The sequence below is a fragment of the Pogona vitticeps genome, chromosome 3 (genome assembly GCF_051106095.1).
Source record: "Pogona vitticeps strain Pit_001003342236 chromosome 3, PviZW2.1, whole genome shotgun sequence".
NCBI classification, from domain to species: domain Eukaryota; kingdom Metazoa; phylum Chordata; class Lepidosauria; order Squamata; family Agamidae; genus Pogona; species Pogona vitticeps.
The window spans coordinates 230,011,129-230,038,334 of NC_135785.1; the positions used below are offsets into that span (position 1 = coordinate 230,011,129).

Below are 27,206 nucleotides of genomic sequence, written 5' to 3' on the forward strand. Positions count from 1 at the left end.
TTGGAGAATTCACATCATTAGGCTTAAAATAACACTCCATTGTAGAATGTTTCTTCTTAAATGAACACTGGCATGACAAAGCTCCAAAAATACTGTATATCACAAAATTTTAGTCGCCTCTGGGATGTGACAGTCATACATTGGTTTAATAGGCCGAAATATTTATCTACTAATCTTTCTTTACTTCTCTTCAGTTGGCTACAGAATCTTATTTTTTTCCTGTGCAGTAATTTGGACAATTATAGTGTTGGTTAGGTAATGATTCATTTTGTAAATTTAATGACTATTATATGAATATTTCTGCAGATATGTTATGTGTAATTTATTGTGCCTATTTTGTATATTCATGCTTCTTTGCAGCATTGCTTCCCAAAGCTATGAGTAGTTGCCAGCATGTAAACCATCTGTGTGTTTTGAAACATACTTACGTTAATTGCACTACAGTAGGCCCAATGAGTCAGTGGGATTTGGTGAGTCAACTCCTCCATAAGTTTCATTAATTCAAATGTCCTACTCGTGTTGAGATATACTTTAGCATAGTAAGTTGCAGTTAGAGTAGGCCTGTTTGAATCAAATGAATTTATGGCAGAATTGACTCACTTAATTCCCACTGCTTCAGTAGGTTTACTCTAATGCATTTGCTACATCAAACAACAGACTTTTGGCCGTCACCTTTCCGTATTTTTCTAGAGACTGCATGAGATGATATTTACGGTGGTAGGAGCAAACTGGCCAGGGTCCTCCTGCACATCCCAGCTATGATCAATAAACCACACCTGAATATTCACAGGAGTTGAGTTTTTAAAGAAGAATTCATCATGTACAGATGTAGATAGCTTGTAATGATGCTTCAGGTAGTACATTGTTGCTAGTCCCAACTATAGTAAGCTCACTAAATCAATGGGATTCCCATAATTATTGACTTACCATTCAGCAATCGATTTAGTGGGGCTACTCTGGCTGGAACTGCCAACAGAATAGTAGTCTTCCAGTTTTATCCGTTAACTCAGGTGACCCAAACTCGTCAGTACACACAAAATGACTTTTCTGTTCTCTTAGATCATAAGTTCTGAAACTGGGGTTCCCAGATGTTCCTGGACTGTAATTCCCAAAAGCCTTCACCACTTGCAGTGCTGGCCAGGATTTCTGGAAGCTGCAGTCCAAGAACATCTGGGGACCAAAGTTTGAGAACCACTGTAGATGACTAGGGAAATATAAACCATATGATCTCTGGGAGTACAGAGAGGTTTTACCTTAACTACACTGCATTAAACTCCTTGCATTTATTGCAGAGATAAGTGATTACTGCCTTGAGGCTCAGCCATTGAGAGTTTGTGCTGCACCAGCTGACCGTGTTGACTGTAGCCAGGGAATCAGCAGTGCACTGGATCTCACAAATCTATGGTCTCCTTCTCCGTATATGGGGGCTGGCCCATTTAACTTCCTGCCAGAGGGAGATTGGATTCAAAGTAAAGTCACTCCTGTCCTGTTTCCTGAATTCCCCCGAAGGCAGCTTTATTTTACTTTGACTACCACATAGCAAAACACTGGCAGCTGCTTCTCGGTTGACTCTCTCATTGTCTCCTAGAAGGCAGTGGCTGGCCAGTGGGTGGCCACAAGGTGAACAGACAACAGAAGCCTTTGCATTGTTTCCCAGTTCAGCAGCACAATGAATCCTTCCCAACAGAGAGTAAGATAGGGACCGAAGCCTGAGGCTAGTTGGGCAGGGACTGAAGTAATATCTCTGAATTATTTTTGAGTTTTCCTGGTGTACACTTATTGCTCTTTAAAGTCATGAGGCATCTGTGGCCCTCCAAATATTGTAAGACTACAACTCCTATCAATATGTCCAGTTGTCAGGGGTGATGGTATCTGTAGTCCAAGAAGCTATTTAGGGTTGTAGTTTCCCTAGCCCTATTGTGTACTGAATGTACTGCTGTGTACGTATTATTAGATACCAGAGCAGGTCTGTGCTAGCCAGCTCTTCCTTTATGCAGCATACTTAAAAGTCTGATGTAGCTGTAACATTATACTACTGTTGCTGACAGATATCCCAGTGCAAATGCTTAATGTCCGGATATAAGATAGATTCTGTATACATTACCTTGAAGCAACTGAAACTGATAAGACACCCAGGTTAAGTACACTCTAGGCCTAAGGTGAAAATCTTAACATATCCTGCTTATGTAGAAAAAGCAGGTCGGCACAGCTGTGGTTTTAATTTACTATAAAATCGGGAGTATTCCTGGAAGGCTTTTGGAAGGCTTTTGTCATCTTGCTTTTTTTCCAGAAAAAATTCATTTGGGATCAAGAAAGGATATCCTCAGCATGTTGGAAACATTTTCCTATTTAGTTAAAAAAAAGAGTATGATGGAATTAAAAGGATCTGGTGGGAATAAAAAGTAGCTCCTTCTGTGTCCTAAACTACATCTGTTTTGAAAGAGAGAACTTATGTGAAATCACTTTATAATGGAAGTATAGGTGAAGCAATATAATTCAGTAGCAAGGAGTGAAAAAGAAGAAAGAAAAAAAGTGGTTTTCTTCCAACCTGTAGTGGCTAAACATACCTGAATAATAGAAAATCCATAATGAAATAATTATTCAGTAATAATTTATTTAGTCACAATTTATGTATTCTTAAATTTTGGATACTTATACCCAGGTCACCTATTAAAACTAACAGTGCATATTATGAAAAAGAAAGGTGAGGCAACTGAGAGTCAGTTCTGTTCTTCACAAACAGGATAATGTTTAAAATAGTTAAAAATATCATTATTATCCCTGTCCCTGAACCTTTGCCCTTCATGTTTCCATATTTGTTCATCTGCCTTGAGCTCACTGAGGAAATCCTTCAGAAAATTCCCTCAAGTTATAAAGTTGGCTAGACTGAAACACAGTCAGATTGGTTGTCGCAAACATCCCGAGAAACTGAACTTTTTAGAAAGGCTTTAGAGATTTATAATTTGAGTGTAATCTGACTTTATTACCCTTCTTAACTCATGACTTGATACTGAACATAGGCTTCATCTGCATTGGTAAGCATACTTGCATTGCATGTTTACATACATATAAATTTGTTTTAAAAGCTGCTGTGTGGCTCACAAAGAAAATAAACAATTAACAGTGTTATAATGAAATAGTGCTACCATTAATACATCAAATACCATGCATGTGTAATTAAACCTAGTTACTGTTTTATTTTTCACATGTAAGCCTAGAAAGATTTTTGTTCTTGCTAGATAACAACCTCCCCAAACTAAAAGATGGGTGTCTTCTAGGTATAGTTCATCACTCTAGAAGAGATATAGTTTTTCAGTTATAGGAAAGGAAAACCTACAGGAAGCAGTTTTTTTCCAGAAGTGGAACCTTACAGTGGTATCTAGGGGCTGGTTATTTGTATTGCATTGGTCTTGTGATTAAGTACTCTAATTCAGGATTAGTTGGTCAGGAGGTGTAAAATATTCAGTTTATTAAGAGAACTAAACACTTTCATGAGGAAAGTTTTAGTTTTCAGCTTGGTTTAAATGTAGAGAGCGTCTGAAAATCAGGAGCTGATGATTATGAGGCCTAGACAACCTAGAATCAAAAGAGGTTAAAGGAAGTCTGTAATGAAATGAGAAAAAGGTGCCCTGATGGAAAAGGAAATGTATTGAAGAGGGAGACAGAAAACACCTTGAAAAAACCAGTCTAATCAGAGAGAAGGTTCTGAAGATACTTCACATTGATTAAGGTCAATAAGGGTTGTAATTTGTTGAAGAAGGGATTGTAAAATGCTGGAGAGGTTGCTCAAGAGAAGGATAAAAGGCCATGGAACTTGAACAGGACTGGACAGAACCATTTCAGTTTTGGAGTTCCAACTATCACATTCTAGTTAACTGACTAGAAGTAAATTGGCTGAAAAACTGATACCAATTGGAGACTTGTAAATCCCATTGCTTGTCCCAGCTCCTGCCAACCTAGCCGTTCGAAAGCGTGTAAAAATGTGTGTAGATAAATAGGTACCACTTTGGTGGGAAGGTAACAGCGTTCCGTGTCTAGTTGTGCTGGCCACTTGACCACGGAAACTGTCTATGGACAAACGCTGGTTCCGCGGCTTGGAAACGGGGATGAGCACCGCCCCTTAGAGTCGGACACAACTGGACTAAATGTCAAGGGAAACCTTTACTGGTTGTTGTGGGTTTTTGTCCTCTGTGCTGTCCTCTGAAGATGCCGGCCACAGAGACTGGTGAAACGTTAGGAAGAACAACCTTCAGAACACAGCCAAAGAACCCGAAAAACCCACAACAACCATTAGATCCTGGCCGTGAAAGCCTTCGCGAATACATGAAAACCTTCACCTTTACCTAAATGAAGGAAGTAAGAGCAAGGAGAAAGTAGGATCAAGGTATTTATCAATTCTGGGGATGGATTCAGTTCCATGCTTTTGATATGAAAGCAATGGCCTAATAAAGCAGGCTCATGGGACATTATGGGCTGGGTACTAGAATTGATGCCTGTTTGTAGTCTATAATACGACCTGACAGAGAATTAACTTGCAGCAAAATCTTCAGGAGTGTTCAGGGAAGCTAATTAGGGCAATTGGGTTTTAAAATCTTCTAAATTGCTGAAATAATTTCTTTATGAAGTTTATTTCTCAACTAAGGTGAGGTATGGTTGTTGTGGGTTTTTTTTGAGATATGATATTTTTCTAAGTGTCCCATTTTCTATCTAAATTGGCTTATAAGATGTTTCCAATTTTTGTAGGCTTCTTTAGCTGAGTTTGACAAGCTTTTGTCACATACAGGTAGCATAACAGTACAGTCCTATGTATCTTTATTAAGCCCCTCACTGTGTGCACTGTACTGTATTCCCAAGTAGGACTACAGACGTTTTCAACCTGTACCCACTTAAATGAATGTAAGTCCCACAGTGAAATTTATTTCTGAATAGGATTGCCCTGTCAGGAACTGATTTATATTAGCTGGATATGTAAGCATAATTATAAAGGGGCATGTCATGATCAAGTGCAACCCTGGATATTGAACAGTATTTTAAATATTTAATATGAAGTAGAAAAACAAATTGTTAATATCTAATTGACATTGTTTGGAGCTGAAGACAAAAGAAGAATCCAGGACAATAACCGGGCCATAGTTGGTTAACTCTTGTTTTCATTTCTGACCCAGCAAGAAGAGGGCTGGGACTATTACGGTCAGTCCTCGCAGGAAAAAGCTGATATGGATGAGGAGCCCATTGGGAAACCTGGAAAATTGGTTTTAGGTTGGAGTGAACGAGTGGTATAACTCTGTTTTTGTGTTTATATGTGGTATCTAAATTCCTATACATACCTATTTGGCAAAAAGCTTAATTTCAGTGAACGGGATTGCGTAAACTCATATGGGATTGCTGTTGTTTATCAGTCTTTGTTTCTGAGTCACAGAAGAGTGTTATTTGTATTCCATATTTTTAATCCTCATTTAGTGCATAGCCAGCCTAATTTCTGAAGCTGGATTAGCCCTCCATCCTCCCAGAAGACAGAAATGTTACTTTTCTGTACTATGGTTCCCAGAATCCCCCCACTAAGCCAATGGCCATGCTGTTTGGGAAATTCTGAGAGTTGTTGCCAAAAAAGTAAGTTTTCCAAGCTGTGCTTCTGTCCATTAAGTCCCAAACTTGTGAAATAGCATGATCTGGTGGAGCCTGACATGCACTCATGAACTGGCAGCAATAGGAGCCCCATTTTCAACAAGACTGTTTATTTTTAATGGTTTAGCATTATAATTGGGAAAAATGTTGCCTATTAATGCTATAGGTAAGTGGGTGTATGTTTGTTTGTGAATGTACATGTGTATGATTTGGGTCTCTTAAATGTTTCCCTTTTCTGTTTCATAAACATATTGGTTCTAGGCCAGAAAAGAAGCAAGTGGTTTCATTTGGCACAGCAGAAACTGGAACTCGCAGACTTTTACATCACTGAGGAAATTACTGTTGTGCAACTTGAAGACTATCAGGAGGAAATGGAAAGATTAGACATTAGAGATGTGGGATTGGGGTTAGTACCCAAGACTATGAGGAAAGAATGGCTGAGTTTTAACTTATCTACTTTTGCCTTCTTTGCTCTTAAATTAAATTTACCATTTACATTTTCCCATGCTGTTGTCAATATTTGGATGTAATGGGAACTGGCCAAAGGTGACCAAAGCCTTTGGACTCTTATTAAAGGTTTTTAAAGAGGCATGAAGCCCACTCACCCTGAAGGTAGAGATCCAAATGGCAGGTGTTTTTGTACAGGATCTTGTACGAAAGGCACTGTATTAGCATCAGTGAGCTTTCAGTAGCTGGAGCAAGAAATAAGTGTATTCCCTTGGAGCAATATTGAAATCCCAGGGATAGAATTGTTATCCTATTATTTTTGTCATTTAGAGATTTAAAAAGTATTAAAATATGTAGCATTCATGCACCATCTCTGTTGTCCAAAATACTTTGTAATGTACTTAGAGGTATGAAAATTTTTATCATTAGACTACAGCTCTCAGAATCTCCCAGTCTGCATAGCCATGAGAATCCATATAACAGCAATCTTCAGTAGCCTATTAATTTGGACTAGTCTTATACCAACTGCATAAATGGGGAGGCAGAACTGAAAGAGGGATTTGTCCAAGGCTGTTTATCAAGTTCAAACAATTTAAGAGAAAAAAATTGAAGATTCCTAGCCTTAGTATAACTTCCTGTAGGTAATTTAATACAAAACCCTTCAATTATAATATGATATTCACAGTGGCAGTAGTATAGCAGTTTTTTTGTTCTTCATGTGAGAACAGAAAAGCTAGGAATCGTTCAAATTAAAGGTTTGTTGCTTACTAAGAATGCAAGGTAATTTGTTTCTAACTTTTAACACCTTAAAAATTGTTGCATTTCAGTTTTTGGTCCAAAAGCTAGTTACTAGTAAAACTGTATCTTGAATTATATCCATGGGGTACATATATTAAATTTGATTGTAAGCCACATAAATGTATGGGTTGGGGGTTATCTTTGTCTCCAAGTGTGTGGTTTTTTATGTATAATCTCATCAGCTTTCAATCCCTGGATTTGCACTTCAGTCCATAAATCATGAAACGTATTTTTGAGTTTTTGATCTGAAAAGTTGACTGTTATTTGAAAAAACCTTGGGCAACCCTGATACCAAATGTAAGGTAAGGTAAAGGTTCCCCTTGACATTTAGTTCAGTCGTGTCTGACTCTAGGGCTCATCCTCAGTGCTCATCCCTGTTTCCAAGCCATAGAGCCAGCGTTTGTCCATAGGCAGTTTCCGTGGTCACGTGGCCAGTGTGACTAGACACAGAATGCCGTTACCTTCCCATTGAGGTGGTACCTATTTATCTACTTGCATTTTTACATGCTTTCGAATTGCTAGGTTGGCAGGAGCTGGGACAAGCGACAGGAGCTCACTCTGTGTGGATTCGATCTTACAACTGCTTGGTCTTCTGACCTTGCAGCACAGAGGCTTCTGTGGTTTAACCTGCAGTGCCACCACATCCCTGATCCTAAATGTAGTTATAGCTAAAAGTGAACCCCACACAATTCAGGGAACAGTAGTTCCCAGTAAATGTGCTTTGGACCATATTCCACTGAGTAGCCATATAAAGCATAGCTGTGGTTTTGACCGTTTTGGTGTTATTTCAAGTTTCAAGGAAGTTGCTTTTCTGCTCATGTCTTGAGAAACAAAATTATGCAAGTGTTTTGATACACAGACTTTATCTTCTTTCTTAAAGTAGTACAGTGGTGCCCCGCATAGCGACGATAATCCGTTCCAAAAAAATCATTGCTATACGGATTCGTCGCTATGTGGGGCAAAAAAGCCCATAGGAACGCATTGAAACCCCTTAAATGCGTTCCTATGGGCAAAAAACTCACCGTTCTGCGGAAATCCTCCATGCGGCCGCCATTTTCGTTGCCCAGTATGCGAGGAAAGGGCGCGAAAACACTGCAGGTGGCCATTTTTAGCGGCCATTTTGGAACCGCTGATCAGCTGTTTTTAAAACATCGTTATGCGATAAACAGTAAGCAAAACACTTACCGATCATCACAAAGTGATGTTTTCCCATTTAAAACATCATTATGCGATCGCAAAAACCTCATCGCTATGCGGATTCGTCGTTAAAAGAATCACTCGTTATGCGGGGCACCACTGTACATATTTTTGGATGAATTTGAGCATGGCTCTGTGCCAGCAGCAATTCATTCTAGTTCTCGGAGTGTCTGACTGGTCATAAATGTTATTTTCCCAGAACATCTTCATGAATTGAGAGTACACAGACAGTTTTAACATGAAGCCTATGGGGGCGGCAGGGAAGAGTTGAGAATTATCACCTTAGGTGTGGGAGTGTTGGGAATGTGACTTATTGGAAAACACAAAGCTGGCACTGGGAGAGTAGGAGCTTCCATCCATCTTAGGGCTAGTCTACCCCATCCCATGGTGTGTCCCCTTCATGCAATTTTAGTATCTGTCTTCATTCTTAAAAGTGCCTTCCTTGATTGATATCCCCGTTTCCTATTAACATTGTCCTGTGGTCACATTGGTTGAAATTCTGTTCCTTAATGTTACACTACAGTAGGCCCATTTAATCAGTGAGGACTTGGTGAATCAGTTTTCTGTAACTTCTGTCGATTCTCATGGACCTACCTAGTCTAGTTGCTATTTAGCATAGTAAGTTTGCAAGTAGATTAGGCCCATTTGAATCACTGGCACTTACAGAAAAAAATCTCATTAAATCTACACTGGTTCAGTTGGCCTACTCTAGTGCAGCTTATTATGCTACGCAACAGGCTTTCAGCTATTACATGGGGTTTACTTTGCCTTATTTATTTCATTAGCCATTTATCGTATGACATTTTAATTGAAGAACGCCAACTGGCCTTTCAGCTCAAGTATTAGCACGATAGTCAAAGCAAACCATGATTGCTCAAGTGCATTAGTGGAATCAACCCCATTACCCTTGGAAATAACATGTTGCACTTAATTCATCTACATGAAATTCCATCCTTCCTCAATCAAACAAGAGAAAAAGCAACAAATTATTCCATCCTTTAAAAATAGTGCTAACACATTTTCTGTGATTTAAAATAATTACTTAATGCAATGTCTATATGCCCACATTCCTCTTCCCTAGGGGAAAAGAAGGCACCCTTTGAGAATTATGTTCATACAAGTAAATTTTTCATCTTGGCATTTTGCGTATTTCTGGACTACAACTCCCACATGTTCTAGCCAGCTCAGTCAGTGGACAGTTTCTGGACTTGTATAACCTAGGGGAGAGTAAGGTAGGGAGTGATGAACAGCTTTTTGTTGAGAAACTGTGCTGTCAGGCAAAGCTTCTGTAGTGTTAAAAAGTGTACTGTATTTGAAAATGTTCAAATAAATTATTGGCTCTGTGCAGAGTTAAATTTGTTCAGTGTGCAGGGGTGTCTGTCTTTGTGTGGAAAGATGGAATCTTGCATCAGGACACACAATTTCACAACCTAATGTTTTTTCACATCTGTTGGAATTAGCTAACAATTGTATTATGGGATTTGTTATCCACCCGGAAGGCAATTCCAAAGTGACAAAAAGATCACTTTTATTTATTTATTTTATTTATATCCCGCCTATCTAGCCACTTAAGACCACTCTAGGCGGCTTACAACAAGTGTAATTACAATATGATTAAAACAATGTTAAATAAGGGGAAAAACTTAGACAAGGTGGGACAAAGACGAGGGGAGAGAAAAAAGAGGAAAGATCAGGAATTGGTGGGGAAGGCCTGCTGAAACATCAGTGTTTTCAATTGATTTTTAAAAATACCCAGCGAGGGGGCCGCACGGATGTCAGGGGGAAGGTTATTCCAGAGGCGAGGAGCCACCGCCGAGAAGGCCCGATTTCTTGTCTTTTCTTTCCGGGCCTCCCTCGGCGTTAGGCTCCTCCGCCTCACCTCCCGACTCGCGCGAGTGACACGGGTAGAACTTGGTGGAAGTAGGCGTTCTGCCAAGTATCGAGGCCCTAAGCCGTTTAGGGCTTTGTACGTAAGCATCAACACTTGGGGGGACGTGGTGGCGCTGTGGGCTAAACCGCAGAAGCCTGTGCTGCAGGGTCAGAAGACCAGCAGTCGTAAGTTCGAATCCACGCGACGGAATGAGCACCCGTCGCCTGTCCCAGCTCCCGCCAACCTAGCGGTTCGAAAGCATGCAAATGTGAGTAGATAAATAGGTACCATCTCGGTGGGAAGGTAAACAGCGTTCCGTGTCTAAATCACACTGGCCATGTGACCACGGAAAGATTGTCTTCGGACAAACACTGGCTCTATGGCTTGAAGAGCGGGATGAGCGCCGCCCCCTAGAGTCGGACACGACTGGACAAAAATTGTCAAGGGGAACCTTTACCTATCAACACTTTGAAGTCGATGCGTAATCGGATGAGCAGCCAATGCAGTGCAGCCAGACTTTTGAAGGAACCCAAAACAAATGTGCTGTTAGTGACTAATGGTGATTCCCTACATGTAATTACTGTATCTGTTAAATAATTTTATTTTAAAGCTGGTGATTTCATGAAGAAATTAACAATGCTTTTTCCTTCACTCTTCTTCTCCAGCCCCTCTAATTTCCCATTATAAATCACATCTCACCTTCCAGTTGGATCCTGAGTATGATTAATCAGCTCAGCTGGTGGAAAACTGATGGAAAGAATATCATGAAGATCCCAAAATTTTTCTTAGGTATGACAATAGCTGAAGTTACAGTGACAACAATTGCAGTGTAAGTAGGCAGTCATGAATTCAGAATAAGCAGAAATAATCCCAAAGGATTGGATCCAGATTTAACGGTGCTGAAGATAGTAGACCCATTAGAATCATTTAGCTATTGAACTGGTGAGTAACTTAAATCTCATTGATTTCAATGAGTCTGTGCTAAGTAATAGTCAGTCTGGATTCAGCTAAGGTGTAACCGCTATCATAACAAAAGCAGAATTCCGATAAAGGAGCAAAGTCTTCCAACTCAAATGGGGGACAAAGCATATCACAAAGAGATAGGATTAAATGATAGAAAGAAGAGATTTTGAAAGTGTAGCATATTTAATAGATGCTCTCAGAAGAAGAAGTACAAGCACCTTCCCATGATTTTAAATTCTCACCTCATTCTGGAGGAAGATATATTTGTTGTCCCTGAATTCCATACATTTGTGCTAAATAAGAAGTGTGAGAACAGGAAGTCTGCAGTTGGTAGATGGTGAATTAACACAGCCTGTGTAGCTGTTATGTCTTGCTGGATATAATCAAGCTTAATGGTGCCAGTTCTGTAGGTTACTAATGGAAGTAGACCATATGTCCCTCTGTGTTAAAATACTAGCATCTGCTGTGTGAAATCTAGGAACTGTGTTAAGTGCTAGTAAGATACAGACTGGTAAAGAATCTGAGTTTATCTGGTAATGTTATCTTGATAAGAGCCCAGCTACCTTAAAAATTGTAACACATCTTGCACAGTACAGTTGGCTATCAAGTAACTCGTATATCTCATTTGTCAAAGCTCACTTTGTCTTCTGGGTATTAGTACATCTCTGTAAGTAAAGCTTCCAGTACAAACCAGATGCACAGTGACAAATATTAAGAAACCTTTAGGATAAAGTTTAATGGTAACTCAGTGTTAGTCCCAGCTAGACTGGAGTCACCAAGTTGATATAAATTACACAGAAGTGGTGATTAACAAGTTTTATTCATTTGTCAGGATGGGGGTGAGGATGTAGATGCAATATCAGATGCTGGTGGATTGTAACTGCGTAACATTTGCCATAGCCAGTCTAGGGAGTGGTGAGGGATGGTGGGAGCTGCGGATCATTTGGAAGCCCAAATTTTTACTGCCTCTTCTTCAAGTGATACATAGCACAATGAGCAGTTGGATAAGAGATGTAGATGAGGCTATATGGGGAATGATGGAACACTGGGTAAGTAAATAAATTGGGAGTATTATAATTTGTAATATTGGTTGATTATTCCTTTTCTTGAGATAATGAATGCTGATGAAAAATTGCCTGTCATTTTAAGTTTGTAATGGGATTTAATTTATCCAGATTTCAGAAAACTCACTTGAAGCATGCATTTCCTAGGTACAGATATTACCAGTGTGGGATGGGATCCTGACAACTCACAAGTGGCAAACATGTCCTAGCGTTGCATATGAACTGGGTACTAAATTGAAAAGGTTTGGCATCAGAAAATGGTAGATAGCCAAGGTGTGCATCTTACCCTCGAGTCTTATCAGCAGTTACACTGAAAGGATTCCTGATGAGATTAGGAAACCGATTCAGTTTATTTTGTGGGATTACAGACTGTAACATTCATTTTGCTTAAAGTCTGTATATATGTTTGTATACAAACATGCAAATCACTGGTGTTTAGCAGATGGTCTGTGAGAATTGAAACAGAACCTGAAACAATCTTAAGCTAGGAAATTGCACTGGACAGTGACAGAACGCTGCAGTGTATAGTATTTGGATTTTTTTTCTTCCTGCCGCTGTGTATACTTGTTTGGATATAACTCCCAACTTCATGATATGCTTTCCAATTAAAAATAGTATTTTAATATTGTACCAAGGTACCCCTCAACAAAACTCTGTTGATTTTACATTAATTAGTTTTAGTATTAAAATATTTATCTCTTGGCCACAAGAGGTGTATTTTGCATACTTAAGCAGGCACAGGAGAATCAATGTGGTGTAGTGATTAGACTTTCCATGGGAACTCAGGATTTATCTCAATCCAGTCATGTAGCACTAGGTATAAACCGAACCTGCCTTACAGGCTTGTTGGGATGAAATTGGAGAAAGCATGTTTGCTGCTTTGACCTGGTTGTGAGAACAGGCAAGATATGCTTGTAATAAAGGGAATAAGACTTGTAATATTTTGATTACCTTTTCAATTCTGCCTTCATCCTTTGCAACAAGAGCTAAAATGCTGAGCAAAGGGAAAGCTGTATTTTTAAATTATTATCGTAACAACTGACTACAGGTATGTAAAAAGCATCAATTTGGTTCTGAAAGGAATTTCAAAATATAATCTATCAGGACCAGTTTCCTTTATGCATATTTATGGGAAACCCTGACATCTGAGCGTTCAGCCTGGAGGCAGGCATTGCATCACGGCCTCTCCCAATTTGAAGAGACCCTTGCCCAGCAGGTTGAGGCAAAGAGGAAGTCACAAAAGCAGCAAAACCAGGGAGCTGGACAGGGGACAGACTGGATTTGTCTTCAGTGTGGAAGAGACTGTCACTCTCGAATCGGCCTCCTCAGCCACACTAGATGCTGTTCCAAGTCCTCCATACAGAGCACGGTACCATAGTCTTTCAAGACTGAAGGATGCCTAATTTATGGCATAATAATAAGTTTAAAATACAAGTGGTCTCAAGAAGCTATAGGTTGCAAATGATATGTATACAACAGAACTTTTGGAAACTTATCCATTTGAATGACTTAGAAGAGGGTTCAGAGATAGAAGTAACACATGCACTGCTGTTCAATTTACCTTTGTAGGCACCAAGGAAGTCAGATAATAAAATGATAGGCAAAATGAAATGAAATTAACAGCAAAAAAATACTATTATTATTCTGCTGGCTACACAAACAGGACCATATCTATTGACAGGTAATATTACATGGCAGTGAAAGTTCATAGTATCCGCAAATGAGGCCCAGGTAAATAAATACAACCCTCCCTCATTCGTACTAAGTTAAAAATTCCTCTTTTTTAAAAAAAATGGATGAGAACAACCTTGTTTATATCCCAAAGATTACAGTTATATTATCCTGTTTTAGCTCTTTCCTGTTGCTTTGCTGTCCTTGCACTCTGTTCTGTTCAGCTGAATGGTATGTGACTGGCTGGAGTAAGGAAGCTGATATTTAGCAGTGTATGCCTTTGGAATCAAGTAGTCCCCCACAAACCCCTTTGGTTCCTGTGTTTGTGTTGGCAGAGCCTCGATTAAAAAGCTTGTAGTTACTCATAAGTGAATGCTGTGGCTTTTGAGGGTTATGTTGCCTTCTCGACTGGAAGTTTTCTCTTTAACATGATATTTATTCTTTAGCGTGAATAAAAAGCCAGTGTAACCTTCTTTGACCTTTTGAGAATGGAACATGCTCAGACTTTTGTGGGTGTGAGACATCTTTTGCAAGTTGAGTCTCTAATGGTCAGAGAAGCTAAACTATTACGATTCCTCTTCTAACTTCTAAATGTTTGATATTAGAGTTCCAGCTAATTTCATTGAACTGATGGTTGCTTTTGAATAGCTACCTCTTCCAAAACTACAACAATCTGTGTATAGTAAAGTACATAGAAAATACAGTACTTTATGTTTATTTATGCTTAAGTCAACTAAATGCTAACTGGAAACTTTGAAGCACAACTGTAAGAAGAAATAATTATTATCAAAATGAAGGGTGCAATTTTATAACAATTGCCTGAGAGTAAAACAGTATTCCTCCATTATCAAAGCATGTAGTACACATATGTATTGGGGAGAAGATGCTAGCCCTGCCTCCCTCTGTCGCTTTCATCACGTGAAAGCAGGAGAGACAGGCTGCTCTGTTTGTGTAGCCTCACCACATGAGCCAAAACTTGGTAACAAGTGAGAGTCTCAGGTATAATTGAACTCTATGGCAGAAACTTGTTTTTCTGGAGATGGCTAATATAATAATAATAATAATAATAATAATAATAATAATAATAATAATAATAATAATAATAATAATAATAATAATAATAATAATAATAATAATAATAATAATAATAATAATAATAATAATAATAATAATAATAATAATAATAAAAAGGAGGAGGAATCAAGTCAATTCTGACATAGGACCACCCGTTTCAGGCTTTTTAAGGTAGAGCACTAAGAAGTGGCTTACCATTTCCTTCTTCTGAGGCATCCTGGGACTGTGCAGCTTGCCCAAGGCCACAGAGGCTGGCTTTTCTGGGATTAACAGTGGGGAATTGAATTCCCAATGTCCGGGTCCACAGTCAGATACCTTACTCACTGAGCTATCCAGCCAGCTAGCATAACATTACGCCTGCATGAATATTCCAGGTGCTTCGCAATGCAGATTGCGCAATTCAATCACGCAATTGGTCACATAGTTACCATTTTGACCACTTGTGTGATGGAGCTGCAGAAGTGCTTTATGAATTGCACTTCTATCTTAACACTGTGAGCCCTACTGCTTGCATAATATCAAGTTGTAGAAGCCTAAATTATTCAACAGGATTTCAGCCAGTAGACACTAATGAGATTGCACCACATAAACCTCTTTTTTTTTAAAAAAAATGTAAATAAATGGGTGCAATGTGGCAAATAAAAAATTACTTTAGAAATTGTCGTCACTGTACGATTTAATAGATTAATACAGAGTAATATTGAAGTTATGTGATGAAAAAGTAGCTTTATCATATGAAACAAGTTCATTTATTATACTGCTATTGATATGTTCATACGGAAGTGGTTATATTTGAAAGAGTAGCATAGCATAGGTAGGGCTGATGAAAAAATGAAGAAATGCAGATATATTAATGAGACCGTGTGAATTCAAGTTGTATTGCTCAATGTGATGTCAGTAAAGGTACACCATCACCACAGAAGGTTGTATAACCCTCTCAGTTTCTGTCTGTTGCTTTGGTCACTATAAACATAACATCCACCTACAAGTTCAGCAGTAAGCCACTGACAGTTGCAGAGCTAACATAGATAGTGAACAAACTTTATGCTTATTGGAGACAGCGCATTTCGTAAAGCAGTAACTTACAGAGTTATCACACAGTCCCATACCTGCCTGCTGAGAAATCCCGCTGAGTTTATTTGGACTTACTTTCAATAACTTCGTGCATAAAACTGCTGCCTTATTGTAGGTAAATATGAATGGATGTGATGAGCAATATTTAGATCCCATTGGTTTATTTATGGGAAAACAACACGTAAATCTCTCAAGGATATGAGATACATAAATGAAAGCTAACCAAAATGCTTAATTTCATTTGGTATCTTCCAGTAGGCCCTGAGACAGTTTAATTGATTATCAAGAATTACGAAAAATATATATATAGGATATAAAGTAATGAAGTATTGATTAGAAGTTTTGAAACTTAGTAAGATGATAAATTCTTGGACCTTGCTTTAGTACTGAATACCATAACTTGAGAATTGCACATCAAATCTCAAGTTATGAGAATTGTGAGAGCCACATCAACCCCATATCTGAATGAAAGTTTTTTATGTCTAAAAATAAACGAATACTTGGAGAAATCTGACTGCTAATACTTTGACAAGGCAGTACAATTTTCATTTGTTTAGATCTAATTTATTGTTTGGTGAGGACTTAAGAGAAGCACTACAGAGGAATCAATGGTCTCCCTTCCTAGAGGTTTAAAGGATTTGGACTCCTGCAGCTGATAGGAATGACTTTTTCATACCCACTTGCAAACTTTACAAAACAAACTTTCCCATTTATGTATTCAGTATTTTTAGATAAATGGTTTAGGTTTTGAACTTTTCTTGTACCAGATTCTTGTCTTCCCTTGTAGTTTAGTTTCTAACACTCTTTTGCTCCATTGGTGCCCTTTTTGCTGCACTGCAATCTACAGTAACAGTAAAACGTTAGATATTTTTCGTAAATCAATCAGTTATCAGAGTGCAACTTTTAAGACTGTCAAGTGGAATGAAAAAGTGGAGATTGGGTTAAAGAAGCTTCTCCTAAAAAAGAGTTCACTCGCTTAATGGAAGATATGGCTCTTTTGAGTTGATTTTTTTTTCCTTTTGTAGATCGATGGGGTGAGTTGCTCATGAGCCTCCAGTAGAGTGGGCTGCTCTTTTCACAGTCTGCAAGTACCATAAGAACTCAGGTTCTCTATTGAGCATTTATGGATATTTGTTTCAAAGCCGTAACATTATTATTTTACCGTTCAGCAAGTATAGCTGTCATTGAAGCAGGGAGTAAAAATGTTAAGACAAATTTCAGATTGTTAGCCATTAAGGAAAGTCTGTATGAGTCAGTTCCTAATTAACAACTGATTTCACCACAGTTTTTCTTCTGCACTGCATTGAAAAGCAAAGAAAGGACAACAGCAAAAGTTCTAAAGTGTCCACTCGTATACTTTTACATGAGACATGAATGCTTTTATAGTGCAAGTACATCTTCAACAAATATGCCCAGTAGCTGCTTTCAGCAATATTCAACACTTTGAAAAAGGTTTATATTGTATGGTTCTTTATATATATTTAAATAAACCCCTCACTAATATATATATAGTAAGATTTGAATTTTGTCATGTTACAGTTTTAAAAAGATGCTGACAAACCCAAAATAGCTAGAAAAAACATACATCTTTTAGAATTCTCCCGCATGAACAATATTATGTTTTTTTCTCCTGTAAGTAGCAAGTATATCTATGATGCGAACTTCAGTTACCTATTATTAATCTGGCCATATATCTATATTGCTGGCATGTGAAAGGATGCTTTAGACAGACTTAAGGTCAAGTCATGCACTGTCTTGTAAACTGCCTTAAAATGTTCTACCCTTAATAACAGGTAGCCCTATAAATTAGCACCTTGCTGAATAATGATTTAAAAGTCATTGTTCTTTCATTCCTCTGTCACCTTGAATAGGTCTGTCTGAATCACAAACATAAACCAGTGACTAGAACTGTGCTGGTATTTGCACTGTTGTTGCATTCCTAATACAGCATCTTCTTGAGTACAATTTACATCTCCCATAGTCAAGTGCAAGAAAACTATACAAAAGTCCATTTAAATCTTAGTTCATATATGTTCTCTACATGCCTGTTAGTCCATAGCACATATGTGTGAAAAGAATTACTATAACTTTATGAAGTTTTGGGTCCTTTCCCACAGTTTTAAATGCAGTTATGACTCTGTCCAGCAGACACTTGGAAACTGTGTGTAATACATAGTCTTCCCCTTTTTTCCCCTTAGTGTCAATGCTGTATCTTTTGCTTTGGAAAGAACCTTTTATACTTAAATGGACAACACTTAAATAGTTTGGTAGTTTGCAGTAGTTGATGCCTGTATTAACCCCCCCCCCCCCCGAAAAACCCTATGCTCTCCAAATAATCAAACATGCTGTGCATCTCTTTAAGGGAAGCAACTTAACTTTGAGGCAAAATGCCTATTGGCTGCCAAAAGAAACTTCATCCAGAAACTTCCTTCTTACCTTCAGTGAATGAACTATATATCGCTCCCTGAGTTAGCAATTGCTCTGTAGTGTTTGATTCTCTTAGGCATCAGGGATGTGAGCATTCCAGCAGTTACACCAAACAATGAGAGAGAGACTCTCTGCATGCCCCAAGCCTATGGAGCATTACGTCATGGCAATGCCATATAAGGAACTGTGTGTTGTGCAGACTCGTCGCCGTGTCTGTAGAGTACTTCAATGATATCCAGAGCTAAAAACAAAAAAAGCTTATTAATGTGTTCTGGCTCCAGCTGACACGCTGGATGGTGTGAAAGGTTTCATTTGTCTGATCAGGTTTTGGCCAAAAATGAAGGCAGGAAAGAGTTAGGCTAGGGCACTTCTTTCTCACTCCTGATAACAGAGCAAAGAGCTACTTGCAATCTGATACAGTACTTTTTATCTTCATTTTCTATAGGGCAATTGTTTTGAGGGGTTGGGTTGCCGTGTTTCTTTTCTTTAGAGTACAAAAACAAAATTTCAAACCTGGGTGAACTCTTCTATGAGAAGCGTGAACCCACAGTCTGCTCCCTTTTTTCCTGTGTTTTATTTCCTGATGATGTAACTAGCAAACCATTCTTCAAGTGAGGATGGGAATGCCAGATGAGAAACTGGGGTGTGTTTTGTGTGTGCATGCATGTTCTCTGTTTTCTCTTCAAAACTATTTTTTTTTGCATTTCTTTCACTTAATATGTTTAGTATATTGCATTTGTCTTGTTTTAGCACTATGAACGGTGTCAAAGAGAATGTTGATTGGATTATTAAATAAATAAATAATCAGGAAAAAAGTTCAGCCAGTTGCATTACTGGTTAAATGAAGGGGAGTCTCCAAGAGGGGGAAACCCATGGTATGATTGCCCTTATACGTAGATATGGTTTTTCTCCAGTTAGATTTTGGTGAGTCAGTCATAATTAAGTTTACTAAATTTATCCTTTAGTGTCTTCCATTTAAACAGCAAAAAGAGGGTAATAAGGATATATCCCAGTTTGCTGCTGTATTCTTATGGTATCCAAACTGAGGGAGGGAGAGGGGAAGGACTGTAGAAATTGAATGAGGGTTTAAATTCTGTGTATTTTAATGAAGGAGTATTGTTATAAAATACTTTTTAAAATCACTCTGTAACATCTGATTTTATTTATAAATTATTTGCTTTAGCTCTTTGTAGAGCAATTCTGTACATGTTTACTCAGAAGTAAATTACAATATGCTAAATGAACTGCATTCCCTAGTAAATAGGTTTAACATTGTACCCAGAGTTGGTTACTTGCTTATACTTAAGTCTTTCCATAAACATATACAAAGTTTGATTACAATATGTTTGATTACAGAAAAGGAAGACAAGCGTATGTGGATCAAAGATGGACTATCAGTAGTGCATGAAAATTAAGGGTATTTCAGCCTACTCAAGATCACGTATTTTCTTTCTCTCCATTCCTATCTTAAACGTACAAATATGCAAGCACATACATAAATATTTTTAATGAAACGAGATTTGGTAGGACGGTCTTTTAAAGTACGGTGATTTAGAAATGTGTCTTGTGACAGCTTGTACTATTTGTTACCTAGCCTAATATTGTCTGCTCTGACCAGCTGCAATTCTCTGAACAGGAAAGATCTCTCTCACACATCTGAGAGAGAAGTCTGTCCTACTTGTTCAACACACGATGCCAAGATCTGACCTTGAGGTCAGTGTGTGGTTAGCCTGCATGGTTGTGTAAGAGTAATTACCTCAGCATTTTCTCCCCTTGCAGGCTCACTTTTATATGCCTGATTGTCCATTGATTGGGCAGAGCCAGTTGTGTGACTGGTTGCATGAAGGGGAGTGATCAAGAGTGGAAAACCTAATGCACAATCACCCTTCTGCAGTTGAATTCTGGTGGCTAATTCTTAATGAAACGTATGCTTTAGTGTCTTCCATTTAAACAGCAAAACAAGAGTTGTGTTCGTTGTGGGTTTTTTGGGCTCTTTGGCCGTGTTCTGAAGGTTGTTCTTCTTAACCTTTGGCCAGTCTCCGTGACCGGCATCTTCAGAGGACAGCACTCTGTGCTCTGGTGTAGTTTGCTTGGGGGTTGAGTATTCATGGCTGTGAGATCAGCTTTTGTCCTTTTCAGGAGATGGGTGATTATGGTGGTCAGTGTGTTTTTGTTGTGGGTGTATTGTTGTGATAAAGGAGGAGAGATTATCTGTCACTGTGTTTTATGGGTGTCGTTAGCTGGTCTTTTGTGTGTAGTGATCACCAATCCTTGTGGCTGGGTAGAGTTCATTGACCTTTTGCATGCTGTATTTTTCAGTGCTGGGAGCCAAGTTTTGCTGAGTTTCAGACTTTCTTCTTTCTTGTTGCAGTTCTGCTGATGTTTGTGGATTTCAATGGCTTCCCTGTATTTCAGTATTTTGAAATAGAATTTCATGTCCAGCTTGTTTTAGGGCATGTTCAGCTACTGGCGATTTTTCTGGTTGTTTTAGTCTGCAGCGTCCCTTATGTTCTTTGATTCTGGTGTGGATGCTTTGTTTTGTGGTTCAAATATGTACCTGGCCACAACTGCAAGGTATATATTGGAACCACAAACAAAGCATCCACACCAGAATCAAAGAATATGAGAGACACTGAAGACTAAAACAACCAGAAAAATTGAAATCCACAAACATCAGTAGAACCTCAACAAAAAGGAAGAAAGTTTGAAACTCAACAAAACTTGGCTCCCAGCACTGAAAAATACAGCGTGCAAAAGGTCAACGAACTCTACCCAGCTACAAGGACCAGTGATCACTACACACAAAAGACCAGATAACAACACCCATCAATCACAGTGATAGATAATCTCTCCTCCTTATCACAACAATACACCCACAACAAAAACACTGACCACCATAATCACCCATCTCCTGAAAAGGACAAAAACTGATCACACAGCCATAAATACTCAACTCCCAAACAAACTGCACCAGAGCACAGAATGCTGTCCTCTGTGCTCCATTAGATCCTGGCCATGAAAGCCTTCGCGAATACAAGAGTTTTGTTTCTTTCAGACTTCAATTTTCCTGTAAAATGCCATTCAGATATTTTTCAGAACTGTCTGACACTGTTTGCAAACATACTTTTTGGATTACAGTTCCTAAAATCTTCCAGCCCCTTGGCTTCGCTAGCTGGGAGATTTGGGGAAACTGGCCAAATTTGGGGAACACCTATCAGTGTTCATGTAAGATTTGCTGTAGCTAATTATGGCTAACTGACAAGATGCTAGGACAAATCTAAGTTGGTCGTGCATGCTGTTGCACAACCAAGGTATATTCCAGCACCTGGGCGATTAGCTTCCGCAAGTTATACAGCTCTCATGCAAACACCAGTAGAATTCTGGCTAGTCAGCACAACAAACTAATTTTTTAAAATCTGTAAGTGACAATGTACTCCCAAAGAACATGGCTCTTATCAATATGGTCATTATTTAGAATTTCTTATGTACCTTGGGGTTGACTATTCTGCTATTCTTCTGGTTAGGACCCCAATCTTGACCAAAATGTAGATCATAAATTGATACTAAGGAGCAATCCCTTTGTTTCTTGCCTCCTCTGCCTTTGCAAATTAGTGATTCTTGCTTCGTCAGTGGTTTCAGCAAATGCTACTTAGTGACATCAAGTGTGTGGTGGTTCAACTCTAAGGTCTGGGTTTTAGAAATTGAACCTGACACTTTCTGTATATTGATATATGGTCCTCCGTAGCTGCGTCATGGTCTGTCCCTAGAGAGAAGTTCAGAGAGATAAAATTGTTTTTTTTTTTTAATTGTAGAAGCAGACTGTTAGTAGGAAGGAAGAGCTGGGAAACCAGTGGAACCTTACAAATATATGCTGTTCTGTAAGAGGAGAGGGAATGATTTAGCTGCTGACTCCATCTAAACAATTCCAGTCTCCTTAGTAACTAATCATAGTTTTTTTTCAAAATTTGTTGTACTTGTAAATATTATGGCAGGATAGAATACCACAGAATCAGAGAAACCAGAGCTAAAGCCTGATTAGGTCATTTCGACTGTTGCGTGCCAACACAAAGTTGCTCCTTCTTGACTATTTAGACCAGCATGTTTTGTCTACTCAGTGCATTTAAATGATTTGAGCATGTCTTTTTAAAATTCTCTGTGTTGACCCAGTTCTTTGTAAATGAACATACATGCTCTTGTGTTCCATATGATGATGCTTATTCATTGAATGGGCATTAAGGAGCATATATCGTGTCTGGAAATGTCTGGCTGTAGCTTCTTGCTGAGTTCTGGTAGGACAGGGGCACTGTGCAGATAATTCCTTCATTCAGGATTCACTGTGTGGATATGGGGTTGCAGTCCTTGAGAAGGACCATGTTCTCACCTTGAAACTACTGTATAGTCCATATTGGTCACCTGAAGTCTAGGAGGCCCTGATGACATCGAGTGTTTTTATCGGCTTGGGTTGCTATACCAGTTTTGACATTTCTTGGACAAGGATGATCTGGCAACTATAATCTGTGCTCTGATGACACCCATTTAACAGCATACCATGTTGTAATGAATGTGGCGCTGCCCTTGAAGACAGTTCAGAAGACTCAATGAGTTCAAAGTACAGCCACCACAATTTTAACTTATTTTAAATAATTTTATGTTGATTGCTAGTTTGCTTTCTAGTCTAATTCAAGACACTGTTGTTCTTCTTGTTGTTTTGCTGTTGTCATTGTGTTACCACCATTATACCCTATTTCCACTGAAGCAACACTTGCAGCTACTACTCACTCACCTACATCATCATCTGGATGTCTTTCCCTGGTCAATATTATTATTATTATTTATTTACCTCCTTAAGGGACGGCTCTTTGAAAAGGGCCCCCGGCTCGATCTTAACTGCTGGAAGGAGGTGGTCCTTCAGGTATCCAGGGCCCAAGCCATTTAGGGCTTTATATACCAAAACAAGCACTTTGAACTGGGCCCGGGCAGCAACTGGTAGCCAATGTAACTTATACAGAATCTTGCTCACAACATTGATATGTTCCCTGGCGGCTGCACCACTCACCAGCCGCGCAGCTCGATTCTGGACCAGTTGCAGTCGCCAGACCGTCTTCAAAGGCAATAGTGGACCTTTTGGATTGGAGGTAAGCTGTGACTTTGATCTGGTGATGACTGTCAGCCCTTTTAGATTTTCCAAAAGAATGCTGATGCTGAGCATGAAATTTGGGGCAATCTAAGATGGCAGATGGATGCTGCAAACCAGCTTTTTTCCCTAGTCAGAAGTGCTAGTGTCCTCTCAGGAAACCACATCTTGAGGAAAGGGATGAAGTGAGCAACTAGCAGTCATAACCTGCAGCAGTATCACTTGTGGAGATGAGGGGGTTGAGCCCTGGATTGACAGCAGGTGCCCAATTGTGCCAACCAATGATATCAATGCCACTGAGCATATTAAGCAATGGTCTAACATAGAGTAAGGAAGTTTTGTATGCTTATATGAAATGTGTATTACACTAGTATGTTTTAGATATCAAGAAATTCTGCACATGTACACATCATATGCCTTCTCTGTTGCTGCTCCCACACTATGGAACTCCCTTTAAATGGAGGCTTGGTTGGCCCCATCTTTACTGTCCTTCCACAAACAGGCGAAGACTTTTCTCTTCAGGCAAGCTTTCCCTGAGTGAATGGATACCGAGTGGGGTTTTAAAAATGGATTGTTGTACTTTTCTTTTCATTTGTATTAATTGATCATGTTAGTATTGTATACTCATTGCTACTAACTTAAATACTGTATTTTAATTGTTGTAAGCAATTGAGTCTTTTTAAAAGAGAAAAGCAGGTTAAAATATTTAAAATAAATTAATTAGTTAATTTTCACACATATAAGCAAACATATTTTCCTATGTTTATTTTGCAACACCACCATTTTTATCATGTATATTATCTAGGGATGGAACTTTCCTATTTTTGGAATACATAACCCAGAAGTCTGCTGGAATTATCCTGTGCAGAATTCTGACAGGTTTACTGCCATCACCATGGGAAAAACGCATAAAGTTTCATAGCTTTGAAAGAATCTGTGGGATTTTTTAAAAAAACAATAAGACAATAAAAAATGGCCAAGGGAGTGAAGCAACTCCCCATGAGGAAATTACATGCTTGGAAATAAGGCAAGAGGTAACAGAGATGTACAAAATTGTGCATGGTATGGAAAAAATAGATAGGAAGAATCTTTTCTTCCTTTCTGATAATTCTTCATGTGTTAGGTTGTGGTTATATCTAGAGATGGGGTATTTGTATACAAATGTGAATATCGCTGCACAACTGGAGTTAACAAGGGTCTGGCTGCTGGGGCCAGGCCATCCACTCTCGCTTCCACCAGTGGGGGCCTTGCTTCAATCACTCCCGGAGCCCCGCTCTCTTCTTGCTTGGCTAGCCACTCCAGACAGGGGGAGGGAGGACGACTCTCCCTGCACGAATACCAATACAGATCAACACTTTTATGTCCTTGGGGATCAACTGTAGAGGCTTCAGCAGGGCAGTAACCTTAACCTATAATAATTAAGTGAAAACTTGTCCAACATGGTTTAGTGGTAAGAGTGCTGGACCAGGACTCAAAAGACGTGAGTTCAAATCTCTACTTAGTTATAAAAATCACTGGGCAATACAGATCGCAGCTGGAAATATCTTGCAGGATTATCTTGAAAATGAAGTGTGGAGAGGGAAAGTCATGTACACACACGCTCCCACCGAGTTCATTGGAGGAAAGAACAGATCAGTACTGTAAAATAAGTAAAGAGCAATAGGGAGGAGAACCAGTGCAGAATAGTAGATAGAATGTCAGACTAGAAATCAGGAGACATGGGTTTACTTCCCTGCCCACTGGAGGTGGTGGTAATTATAAATATATTGCCTATCTTGAAAACCCAGTTAGTATAACTATTACGTCAGATGCAACATGATAACACAACACACATACTGTACATCATGTGTAGATTTCAGCTTTTCCAACGCTAAAGCTGGAAAAGCTAAAGTTTGTGCCTAGAGTTTGCACAATTAGTTTGTCCATCCTGAGCTGAAATGATGGCTGACACACTAAGATACGTATATACCATATATAACTAAGATTTTAATTTTTGCCAGCAGTTGATTTAAAGATGCCAGAAGCTAACTTGACCGTTATGATCCCCTGGTAAAATGGACCTCAATGACTTTTTATGAAAAAAAAAAGCTACACGGAATAGAAGTAAAATGATATCTGTCACCTTGAGCTCCTTGGAGAAAAGTTAGGATGTAGAATGATGAGTAAAGTAATGGAAATAGAGCAAGGAGGGCATGGAGAAGAAAGGTGTTGTCTTGATTATGTGCCATCAAGTTGATTCTGACTTGTGGCAACTGCTAGGTTTTCTAAGAAGAGAGTACAGGGGGGTCTCGACTTACGAACGGCTCGACATGCGAACGTTTCGACTTACGAACCGCTCTCATAGGAATATATGGACTCAACTTACGAACTTAGATTCGAGTTACAAACTCTTTTTTTCCCTTTTTTAAAAAGCTAAGTCATCTTAGGTTAAAAGGAAAAAAGAAAAAATATCCCCCTCTAGTGGCAGAAGGCAGAATAGCAGCTTCCCATTAGTTTCTATGGATGGAAAAGAGCAGATACGGATTAAATGGTTTTCAATGCATTCCTATGGGAAATGCAGATTCGACTTAAGAACTTTTCGACCTGAGAACTGCCTTCCAATACGGATTAAGTTCGTAAGTCGAGACCCCACTGTACTCAGAAGTGGTTTACCATTCTGCTCTTCTTGTTCTGGGGCTATACACCTTGTCCAAGGCTATACAGGCTGGTGCTTCTTCCAGGAGGCACAGTGGAAAAATCAAACTCCCAGCCTCTGTCAGAAATCCCGGGTGAAATGGCACTCAACAAGATAGGACTAAAGTGACACAGCTATCATGGAGACATAGAGGGCTAGATCCAAAGAACCATGAGGAGAAGCAGAAAGAGTTGTAAAGCGCTATTTCACTAACTGTTCTGCAAGAGGTTGTTTAAGAATCTGTGAAGCAACAGGATTTTATTATAGCAGAACGTTGTACTTCCATGGAGACAGTATAGCAAAATTACTGTGCTTCCATGAAGATACCATGAAGTTAATATGTAGCAGCGAAAGTAACAAAGAACTGCCTTTGTGGCAGCTTTAAAACTAACAGGTTTTATTTGGCATATGTTACAGTATTTGTGAATTGCAACCCTGAAGAAGGGGGTTTTAGTCCACAAAAACTTACTTTGAATGAAACTTGTTAGTCTCAAAAGTGCCGCAGGACTCTTTGTTGTAGTATATTTCAGGCTTCCCTTTTCTCAATAAGGCACACAACTTCCCTTGTGCTACAGCAGAAGTTCTTAACCTTTAGCCCTCCAATTGTTTTCTGCTTTGCTCCTGACAATTTCAGCCAGCATGGCCAATGGTGAGGGGTTCTGGGAATTAAAATCCGTAACATCCACAGAACCAAAGCTTGAGACCAGCCACGTTATTGGAAAGAGAGTTTTGCTTTTAGTTTCACTTTTTGTGTGTGTGTAGCTCTGTAGCATAACTGGATGCACACCAGCTGGCTGCAACCCTACTCTTTTGTGTCAGGTATTTGCTATCCTAATTATCTACTTCATTTCAATAAAAATTGGCAGCCATCTGGCTTTTGAGGTTGAAAGTATAGTGGCAGGTAAAATATCGGAAGCCTAACAGAAGGCAGGAAGTGGGAATTTGGGTAGTGGGGATTTCAGTGAGTAAAGGGATAGGTTAATTAATTAGGTGCTGTCAAGTCTATTCCAGCTCATGGCAACTCTCCCAGGTTCTCAGGATGTCAAGTATTCAGAAATGGTTCCCCAATCCCTTTTCCTGGTGGTGCTCTGGGATGGTGCACCTTGCCAAGGCCACCCAGGTGGCAGGGCGCATAACTCCATCTGCCACACATGCTCTGATCGCTCTCAAATGGCCCCTTCCCTGGAA

The 27,206-nt window shown here is 39.1% G+C and overlaps 2 protein-coding genes across 3 annotated transcripts in view; one reads left to right on the top strand and one right to left on the bottom strand.

The window, feature by feature from the left end:
• The window catches only part of CMSS1 (cms1 ribosomal small subunit homolog), a 224,092-nt gene that overhangs the window by 24,415 nt on the left and 172,471 nt on the right, over positions 1–27,206 (top strand). The window lies entirely within an intron of this gene.
• The window catches only part of FILIP1L (filamin A interacting protein 1 like), a 197,017-nt gene that overhangs the window by 19,438 nt on the left and 150,373 nt on the right, over positions 1–27,206 (bottom strand). The window contains exon 1 of one of the 2 annotated variants that reach the window (XM_020784959.3): positions 18,220–18,447. The exons of the other annotated variant lie outside the window; for it this stretch is intronic. The gene's annotated coding sequence lies outside the window, so the exon portion shown is untranslated. Of the gene's footprint in view, positions 1–18,219; positions 18,448–27,206 lie in introns of those variants that run through there. 2 annotated transcript variants of the gene reach the window in all.